The sequence below is a fragment of the Hemicordylus capensis genome, chromosome 14 (assembly GCF_027244095.1).
Source record: "Hemicordylus capensis ecotype Gifberg chromosome 14, rHemCap1.1.pri, whole genome shotgun sequence".
Lineage (NCBI taxonomy): Eukaryota > Metazoa > Chordata > Lepidosauria > Squamata > Cordylidae > Hemicordylus > Hemicordylus capensis.
In genome coordinates this window covers 12,816,841-12,827,955 of record NC_069670.1, presented here as the reverse complement: position 1 = coordinate 12,827,955, position 11,115 = coordinate 12,816,841, and positions in this window count along the sequence as shown.

The following is an 11,115-nucleotide window of genomic DNA, read 5'->3' as shown; positions in this document are numbered from 1 at the left end:
CTCTCTATCCCCCTCCCCACCCCACGCGCTCGCTGCGGACGGGATCGAAGCGGGGACAAGGCTGGACGGTGCCCAGGTGAGCGTGCTGCCCCCATTTCCCTGCCCCCTGAGCTGGGGATTTCAGAAGTGGGAGGGCAGCTGGTGGTGCCCTGCTTGGCGCGCCCGCTAGTGGGCTCCTAGGCATAGCAGGGTGGGAGAGCGGCCTCTGGCGTAGACTGCTCTTGGCCATGGAGGCTCTGCTCTCTCAGATCCAGCACCCTGGTGTCCATAGAGACCCAGGAACAGAAGAGGCAGCCTTCTGCCGTGCTAGTCCCTTAGCCCCTTGTCTGCACTGGCCGGCAGCGGCTCTGCCAGGTTTCAAGCAGGAATCTGTCCCAGGCCCAGCCCTACTTGGAGATGCTGCCAGGGATTAAGATTGGGGTTGGGGGGTAGGTGGTGTCACCACGGACCTATGGCCCCATTCTCTTAAGGGCGGTATTTTACAGTTCTCGACTGTAGTAATGATAATGATAATAAAGATAATAAACATACCTGTTCAGTCAGGCTTTTAGTCTATAGTTTTATTATTTTACTTATATATTTAGCATATTTGTATACCACCCCCTGCTGAAGTCTCTAGGAGGTTCACAACATTAAAAGAGTTATTTTTAAAGAGTTTTTCATCTGTATTTTAAACTGTTGTAGTTGTTCGAGTTCATGTTTTAATTGTTGTGTTTTTAAATTGTGAACCGCCCGTTACTTGCGTATATGAAAAACATGTTAAGGAATAGATGATAATAATAAATAATAATACCTGCAGCGTCTGGGTAAGGAGGCGGGGAGAGCTTTAGCTGGCATCTTTCACTGGCAGTGTGATGTCTGGAAATCTGTTTTGCCTGTTTTGAAAATAAATCTTTTTAAAAGTGGAAAATGTCTCCTGGCTGTATGTTTCCTTGGGGGAGCGAATGCTGGAATCTTTCAAATTTAACAAAGTTGACTTTGGAACCGAAGCACGGTAAGGAATCTGAATTTTCTCTTTGCATCTGCTACCCGTGTGGGGTTGCCCCTCGGACACAGCAGGCCCCTCCAAACTGAACAACAACTATAGTTTGTTTAGAGGTGTTTTCTAAAGCCTATTCCTGTTATGTGTGTGGATATAGATCTGCAGGCATTCACACAAGAAATGGGGCATTGGCCATGGGCTAAGATAGCAATGTGGGGTTTGGGGCGGGGGGGGTGAGGAGACAGATCTTCCATCGATTCGTTTGCCAAATCAATCGCTCAAATGGAAAATCATAGCTCAATGCAACCTCCCATGTTCAGAGGCAGCCTACCTCTGATCATTAGCTTATACCTTTAACAAACAGCCTCCACCGCAGACAGCGTGTTCTGCTGTATCCTTACATCAAAAGTTGCAGAGTGAAACAAACAACCAGCTATTTTTTAAAAACTGGTGGCAGCATAAAGACCAATCTGTTATTACTTAGGCAACCTCTAATAAAATAAAAATAAATTTAATTACAATTGAATTCAAGTTGCCCCAGGAGGGATTCGAACCCGTAGGCTTTGGATCTCCAGGCGGGAGCCTTACTGACTCTGCAATTCAGGTAATTGGGAGAATAGGCTCTCAGAACTAATACTTGTCTCCTGTGACGTAGGTCGGCGCTACAAGAGTTCGAGGACTCGATTAGGAAACATCGGTCGCGGTGGCGCAGCGGGGAAGCGACTCGCCTAGGGTGCGAGAAGCTGACGGTTCGAATCCCCGTGGGTGCCGCTGCCGCGATCGTCCATCACTTTAGTCGGTCGGTTGTTACACCGGGTTATGGGTCCTGCCACCTGCGTAGCCTTGGGCAAGTTGCGCAGTCTCAAATGGCCCTCCTTGGCAGGACCCCCATTCGGGGCTGCGGAGCGAGCTTGAGGTGAGAAGGTGAGTAGGGCCCATAACCCAGGGAAATAACCGACACACTTTTATTTATTTTAAATCCAGCTGGCTAAGGCAAAAAAAAATAAAATCTTTTTTATTTTAAGTGCCGGACCGGGGAGTCGAACTCCCAACCTTCGGCTTCCCAGGCAAGAGCCTATCGCTCGTTGCCACCAGAGAAGTTGAGAATAAGTTTTCGGAACTAATACTTATCTCGCCGGGCTAGGGGCGGAGCTTAAATGACATCACCCCTGAGGGCGGGCTTTCTCCGCTGCTGATTATGCAGGCCGCAGGGCCGCTGGCGTAGCTTAATTAATGAATCCTAGCAAACATTCAAAAGCTCAAAATCGTGCTGCTGCTGTAATTTTGTGGCTGTGCCCGGCAAGTATGCTACGTCTTTTTAAAAACTGCATTAGTGTAATTCAGGGGTCGGCGCAAACCTCGGCCATTCTGCACTGGAGCTGGCGATGATGGGAGTTGTAGTCCAGTAGCCGCTGGAAGGCTGAAGCTGTGCGCACGCAGCCCCGAAAGATTCCTGCCTGCAGCCTTGGAGAAGCCGCTGCTGCTGCCAGTCTGGCTAGACAACACTGAGCTAGATAGACCAAGGGTCTGACTCGGTATATGGCAGCTGCCTAAATTCTAACCCATTTCCCCCCACTGGAGGCTCAGCAGGACTCCGCTAGAGCAGGTCCTAACTTAGAGCCAGGGGAGGTAGGAAGACGCTCGGTCTCCAACTTGTGCCTACTATTAACACTGCTGGGCATTGCCTAGCAGTCCTTTGTGTCTGATCAACGAGGAGAGAAATCACCACTAATATTTTTTAAAAATAAAATTTTAAATTCACTTCGTGTAAAAGGCTCAGACTTTTGGACACTCCGAAGAAATGTCTTGCATGGGGAAATCTCTAACTCTGCACCTGGAAAAGCAACTTCGCACAAGCAGATGGTTAGCAGAGGGTGCCATTTGTATTTTGTTTAGGTATTGTTAAATTTATATACCGCCTTCCATGAAAAACAAGCCCAAGGCGGTTGACAAAAGTTAAAAAACGTACAATAAAAATGACAATAAAAATATAAAGCTAAAAATATAAAACAAATCTAATTTAAAATCTATAAAATACCATTGTCTCTTGGGTTCCACAGGAGGGAGAGTAAGGGGGAGTCCCCCAAAATTGTGGGAGGGGGCGCCTGCAGAGTGACTGCTCCTGAGCGGAGAAGCTCTGGGCTGCCTTATTTGTCTCTGCCCATAATCTTTTGGTGGTGCTATTCTTCTCCCATTCATGCTGTGCAAAATGCCTCCTCCTGCCCCCTGGATCACGCCTGGCCTTACTCTCCCCCACCCCACACAAACACACCCAACTCCAGGAGTAGCATTTGACACTCACACTCCTCTTTGCCCCAGCTGGGCAAAGAGGCACTTTCTTGAGCTGCTCTCTTCTGTTTAGCAGGGAGAGAGGAATTCTTCAGCCCCACAGCACAGCGTCCCTGCAAAGGCTATTGCTGGGGGTTCCCTTGAGTTTCTTTTTAGGCTGTGAACCTTTGGGGTCAGGCAATCATTTTCAGACCCTCTTAGTGGCATACCATTTGGGATTTCCTCACAGCTATCTGAGGAAAGAGGCAACTTTTTAAAAGGTGGCTCTCTTCTATGTAGTGGGGGGAAGAGTCTACCTTGTGCTTCTTTTGAGATTGTGAGCGCCTTGGGGTCAGAGAACCATATTCTTGGTTTTATTCTGCAGAAGCCCATGCATATTCACAAGGAAGACCCACTGAGTTAAATGGGATTTTCTTCCTAGGGCAGAAGGTGGGGACTGAAGCCTTACTCTTTTGAGTGTTGGCATACATTTAGGAAGATATTGGGTATCTACAATGCTTTCCTTGATTTTTTATGAAAGGCCACGAGACTAGGGGGTGGAATCTAAGGAAAGAGGGGTGCACTCTTTAAACCAGAACAGCTAAATAACTCAGATCTAATATTCTGCAAGCTGAGAGTCAAGAGAGTATAACTTAGTTCCATTCCAATTCAATGGTATCATTAAACTCTCTTTTTCACTTCTGGTTTAGAATCTAACTTTAAAAAGCAATTTGCTAATCAGTTCAAGTACTTGGAACTGATTTAGATATGCTTCATGAAAAACAATACAGAACTCTTTGCCAGTATAACTCTGTGCAGATAAGACCATGAAACTTGAGAATATATATTGTCTCAACAGTTTATTCTTGCATTCTGTGAAGGTGTTTACAACAAAATACATGTAACAGAATTTTAAAAGACAGGGTGAAAACACACTATATCATTAAAAGCCAAGTGCTTAATTATGGAACAACTTCTTTTGGACTGGTTACTTGTTTGTATTTTGGGGTTTGGCTCTGGTTTCAGATTCAAGGCCACTCAGACTATTTAGATTTGGGTTCCGTTCGAGTTCACCCTGTATAATCCTCTCTGAACCAGTTTGTGGGGTTGGGTTTATATTCGGCTTGTCTCTTCTGCAAGCAGCCCTTGCAAGAACTAAGCTGCTTTAGAAATCAAGATAAAGATTGCTGAACCTCAGCGGCTAAGGAACTCTAATATGGCTGCACCTTGCCGAACTATTGCTAAGTGCAGGGGGTGACTGACTACATGACATCGGCTGAAGATGGCCAGCTCATTCCATCAATGACTCCATCACCAGGGACCGGAGTGTGATGTGGCCACCCCAGCCAGATGTCCTGCTCTTTTAGCCTCCAGCCCTGCTGCAGGAAGCACAGCATCTTTTGCTGGCTTGAGGTGCCGAAGGCAGAGAGAAATTTGTTCTCCAGCTGTTTCCTTCAGTCACGCACCAGTCTTGAAATATTCATTCAAAGTTTGTTGGAGGGGGCGTGGGGGCTCTGGACCAACTGCCATGGATACTAAGGGCTGTGATCCTTCAGTCACCCTTTGGGCTTCAAAACATAAGACTGCATCCTCACTTGAAAAAGGCAATTTTGCATCTTGGGCACATCACGACAATCTCTAAGAGGTCATAGGAATATAAGAACATAAGAACAGCTCTGCTGGATCAGGCCCAAGGAGGCCCATCTAGTCCAGCACCCTGTTTTGCACAGTGGCCCACCAGATGCCGCTGGAAGCCACAGGAAGCTGACTTCTACTGAGTCAGACCCTTGGCCCATCTAGCACGGTACACAGACTGGCAGCGGCTTCTCCAAGGTTATAGGCAGGAGTCTCTCTCAGCCCTATCTTGGAGATGCTGCCAGGGAGGGAATGTGGAACCTTCTGCTCTTCCCAGAGCGGCCCCATCCTCTAAGGAGAGTATCTTACAGTGCTCCCACACCTAGTCTCCCATTCCAATGCACACCAGGGTGGACCCTGCTTAGCCAAGCGGACCATTCATGCTTGCTGCCACAAGACCAGCTCTCCAAGACAGAACGTTCCTGCCCTGGGAGTTGAACCATCTAAAATGCAGCTTCGGCTACCGGTCTCTTTCACCCAAGAAAGTGGTCTAGCAACACCTTCTTCTGCTTCAGACACCTTCAGACACCTTGAACTGCTGAGGATGCTTTCAGTGCAGGATCGTATTCTTTTTTAGGATCAACTCTTTTTTTTTTTTTTGCCCGTGCTGTAGTTTGCTAAACTGCAGGCTGGTTTCAATTTGAGCCGCCTAATCAAATCAGCAAACCACCTCCACATCTTATTTCCCTAGCGGCTGTTTCTAGGTCGCAAAGGAGCGCCATAAACAGATCCCTAGGAAATGGATATCCCAGTCCAGTTCCTTTCCCTTATCTGGATGCTCTGCAGGAAGGGTGACCCTTGTTCCATCTAGCTCAGGATTGTCTACCCAGACTGGCAGCGGCTTCTCCAAGGTTGCAGGCGGGAGTCTCTCCCAGCCTTCTCTGGAACCTCCCTCCGTGCAGATGCTTTTCCCAGAGCGGCCCCATCCCCGCAGGGGAATATCTTACAGCGCTCACACAGGTAGTCTCCCATTCAAATGCAAACCAGAGCAGACCCTGCTTAGCAGAGGGGACCATTCATGCTTGCTGCCACAAGACCAGCTCTCAGTCAGAGCCCTATAGCATGCGTTCATTATTTTAAAAGGTTTCCGTTGTTCAAAGAAGCCTCATTCTCTACCCCAGAACAAGCAGCAGAAGCCAATGCAGCAGGGAGAAGGGAGATTCCTCCAACCTCCCAGGCCAACCACTCAACAACAACAACAACAACAAGAACAACAACAATAAATAACAATTTCCTGGCCAGGAACTGGGCTGAGTGAGAGTGTGTGTGCAGCGGAGTGCAGGGTCACCCCAATCTTTCCTGCCACATGGTCCTGGACAGGAAAATTAGCCTGGAGCGTTTGGCCTGATCACCAAAGACTGTATTTTTCTAAGTGGAATCTAGCTGAGTTTCTGAATAATGTGACGCAAGCTTCTTTCAGAAGGTAAATAAACCAAAAACCTTATTCTCCTCACCCTTATAAGTATTTTTAATGTATAACAAAACCTTTGTTCCCCTAATAACATTCTTTGTTCCCCCAAACTAGTTGGCTTCTTGTTTTTATTTTTCAAGTTTGTAGACTGTCCCAAACTTCCGTCTCTGGGCGGTTTACAACCACATAAAACAGATTAAAAATGAAGACCTTAAAACAAGTTAGAACCACAGCCCAGTTAAAAAGCTTGGGTGAAAACATAAGTCCTTCGAGACTTCTAAAGAGTTGTCAGAGAAGGAGAGGCTCTCATCTCAGAAGGGAGCACAATCCAAAGGATTTTTTTTTTTTTTTTTGCCTGTGCTGTAACTCGCGAAACTGCATACTCATTTCAATCTGAGCCGCCTAATCCAATTAGCAAACCACTTCCACATCTTATTTCCTTGGTTGTTCTAGAGTCACTCCTCTCTGGAGTGGACACAGAAGGTGGAACTAACTTTTCCCGGTCCCCCCACCCCACACCCCAAAGGGTTGCCCTAGGCTCCGGTTCCTTGCTCAGTCTCTCTCGAACACAGAAACTCCATTACTGAAATCCACAGCCGCCCCTGTGTGGTGTGACCTTTTTCAGCTGCAGACCAGGTTGTCAGACTCTGGCTAGCTCAAAGGTACAGTGCGGACGGAAGTCAACACACACACACACACACACCCCACCCCACCCCGGCATCCTGCTTATTAAGCGAGTTGTTAGAAGCCAGTCTGAGAGGAGGGCATTTCCCAGCCAACCTCTGGCGCTCCCATCCAGATGATAACTGGAATGGAAGTCAGGTAAGGTGCAGCTGATATCCAGATTTATTTATCGACTTAAGACCTTGATATCCCGACCTGCCAGCACAAGACTGCTCCAGGCAGATCACAAAGATGATAATACATGTACAATAATACAGAATTAATCCAATTCCATTAAAAACTAGGCCCCGTTGAAATCACATGTGAGCAGTGTCAGATCTTCCCTTGGGGATGGGGCTGCTCTGGGGAAAGCCCCTGCCTGCTTGCCTGCAGAAGGCTCCAAGTTCCCTCCCTGGCAGCATCTCCAAGATAAGGCTGAGAGAGATTCCTGCCTGCAACCTCGGAGAAGCCCGTGAAGACCGTACTGAGCTAGATGGACCAAGGGTCTGCCTCGGCTTCCTATGCTCCTCCTAATATCACACTCTCCTGCAATAACGTTGCCAAGTCCCCAGCCCTGAGGATTTTCTCACACTCTGTAAGGTACTAAATGTTACAAAATGCAACTCCAGGAAACAAAATATGCACTGACGAGAAAAATGCACAGGGTGTGTGCAAAGCACCCACCTACCATGGTGCCGTTCTGAATTCCCCTTTTGAAAAGCCCTGAAGAGAGAGACCACATTCCTTCCGACCGACCAGAGAGAGGGAGCAGGGAGAACTCGCCATCTGCCACCACCGGCACCATCTCACCACCACGCCGGCTAGACTCTCCTTCACCCCCCAGTTTCTGCCTCCCTGGCTTACCCGTTTATCTCACTCTTGGCTGCTGTGAATTATTAAAGCCTAGACTGCTGAATCATCAAAGCACCACTGGCAAGAAAGGGACACAGCTATACCTCTCTCCCCTCGCATTCGGATTCCCTTCAGCAGAGCTGCTGCAGCAAAGCCGGGGAAACGCGGGCCATTTCAGCCTCCTCTCCTACCAAGACCAGGCAGAAGTTCTAAAGATCCAACTCGGATACGTCAAGAGGCAGCAGAACACCCTCCTCTCCCCACTGGGAGAATACTGGGATATAATTCCTTGACCATAGTCCAACAGAAAAACACCACATGAGGCAGTTTGTTCAAGTCCTGCAGAACAGTAATCAACTCTGGCTGGCACACCTTAAGCACAAAAGAACCTAAAAACAGCCCTGCTGGATCAGGCCCAAGAAGGCCCATCCAGTCCAGCATCCTGTTTCACAGGAGGAGGGAGAGCTGGTCTGGTGGTAGCAAGCATGACCCGTCCTCTTAGCTAAGCAGGGTCCACCCTGGTTGCACTGTAGTGTGAGCACTGGAAGAGATTCACACTGAAGTGTGAGCACTGTGAGATATTCCCCTCAGGGGATAATGGGGCCGCTCTGGGAAGAGCATCTAGGTTCCAAGTTCCCTCCCTGGCAGCATCTCCAAGATCGGGCTGAGAGAGAGATTCCTGCCTGCAACCTTGGAGAAGCCGCTGCCAGTTTGTGAAGACAATACTGAGCTAGACGGACCAAGGGTCTGACTCAGTATATGGCAGTGGTCATTTGGGGTGGAGTGGGGACACCCAGAAAAATGTAGCATGCAAGCAGGCATTTAAGGAAATCTCTAAGCAACCAAACATATCAGATGTAACCAGGAGGCAAGGGTGAGCCAGGCAGCTTACGGGGAGGGGGCAACCTCAGTACTAGCCTGGAGTTATGGCCCCATCCCTGAAATCTGCCCCCCAAAGAGTGTGGGCCGCAGCCCAGGCCTGCCGACGAGGAGGGATGCCACCTGTTCCTTTCCTACAGAAAGGTCAGACTCCACTAGCCTCACCACTCACACTTAAGAATATCAGAACAGCCCTGCTGGATCAGACCCAAGGAGACGCATCTAGTCCAGCATCCGGTTTCCCACAGTGGCCCACCAGATGCCTCCGGGAAGCCCACAGGCAAGAGGTATGTGGATGCCCTCCTCTCTCCTGCTGTGGCTCCCCTGCAACTGGGATTCAGAGGCATCGTGCCTCTGAGGCTGGAGGTGGCCCACAGCCACCAGACTAGTCGCCATCGCTAGTCCTGTCCGCCATGACTTTGTCTAAGCCCCTTTTAAAGCCATCTTTAAAAGCCACTTTCCTCTCCAGCAGTTCAAAGGGCCTCTCCCGCCGTCCCCGGCTTTCAAGAGGTCGAAGCAGGGACGCACAAGAGCAGCCATGCAGACGGCGCCTGGCATTTACTCGGCGGGAGCATCCGGGTGCGTTGCTCCAGGCAAGCAGGCCTAGCCATGTGTGAAGAGAAGGGCTGTGTGGAGCTGTGGCAGAAAGGAGCCGGCATGTTTGGGGTGGGGGGTGGGTGGAAACCGGAGGAGGACAGAACTCCCCGGGCGTGTGGGGCCAACTGCTTCGTCTACAGCCAGCGTCAGACACCAGCCGGGCCGCCTTAGAAAACTAAGATGCCAGTGCTGATGGAAGCTTGAGGCGGGGTGGGAAGGCCGGTAGAAAAGATGGCTAAAATGCTGGATGCAAGAGTGGATTCCCAAGAAAGGACCACAAGAGGAGGTTGGTGGTCCAGTCTGGTCCCAGCTTCTCCCTCCAGGGTACTCTGTTGAGGAGCAGATGCGGGGACATGGACAGGGAAGTGGAGTGGCTGTGGTCTATAAGAATAACCTCTCTCTTGCCAGGATCCCTGTCAAAGTGTCTGACCATATTGAATGTGTGCAATTAAGTTTGGGGACCAGGGATAGACTGGGACTTCTGTTGGTGTACCGATCACCCCGCTGCCCAACGGAGTCCCTAACTTTGCTGACGGACTTGGTCTCGGGCTTGGCGTTGGAGTCTCCCAGGCTTGTGGTGCTGGGGGACTTCAATGTTCACTTTGGGGGGGCAAATTTGCCCAGGATTTTATAGCTGCCATGACAACTATGGTCCTATCCCAAGCAGTCGGGACCAACACTCATTACTAGTCACACACTTGATCTGGTCTTTCACTCTGACCACTCTGATTTCCCCATTGTCATGGACGGACCACCATCTGGTTAAGGTTGGACTCACGACCACATCCCACTTCCGCAGGGGTGGAGGGCCCATTAAGGATGGTCCGCCCGAGAAGGTTATTGGATCCAATAGGGTTCCGAGAAGCCTTGGAATAACCGGTGGAGAATTGGAATTGGAATAAGGAGGATACTGGAGGAGAAAAGAAAGAAAGAAATAGAAAGAAAAAGACAGAGAGAGAAAGAAAGAAAAGAAAGAAAGAGAAAGAAAGAGAAAAAGAGAAAGAAAGAAAGAAAAGAAAGAAAGAAAGAGAGAGAGAAAGAGAGAGAAAGAAGCAGGAAAAGGGCACAGCCTGAACATGAAGACACTAATAAAGGAAGACAGCAAACCCATTTGACTTGAGCGGAGTTGAAAGCCAAGCAGGTCCTTTGGGCAGCTTGTCCGCCGTGGGTGGCTGGTTGTGTGTCGTGCCCTCCCCCCACAGACTCCCAGGCTTGCATCAGGCCTTGCTTGTGGGTTAAGCCCCAACTGACCTAAATGGAGCAGCAACATCCAGCCTGCTCTCAGCCAAGCTTTCTCTCTCTTTCTCTCTCTCTCACACACACTCTGTTCCCGGCCAAACCCTGAAAGGGTTTCTTCTTGCTGCAGCCGAGGAGGGGCCTCCTGCCGCCGGCGCTGTCAGAAGGCCCGGCTTTCCTGGAGAAGGCAGGAGCCCAGCAGAGGGTCTGTGTGCGAGAGGGGAGCATGCGGAGAACGCGAATGCGCTGCCTAGCCAGGGTCATGTCTAGGGGTGCGTGCGTTGTACGAGCGGGAAGAGGGTGGCCCGTGGCATCAGGGTCCGGAATGGCTATGCAGTCCTGAGCACGTGCAATTGCCTGATGTCAAGGCAGAGCAGTGATCTGCCTGCCTTCACTCTCAGGCCCGGGGGGCCAGTGGCAGCCCCCACTGACTCTCAGCACGGCTCCCTGTCTAAATTCTTCAGCGGGATTGTGTGAAGCCTCGTCCAAAGCCGAATCTTCGGCACAGTCCCCCCCCCCGGCACCTGGCAGAGACGACTGTTCCCACCATGCAGTGCTGTGCTTTGCCCAGCGTCGGGGTGGGGGTCTCCTT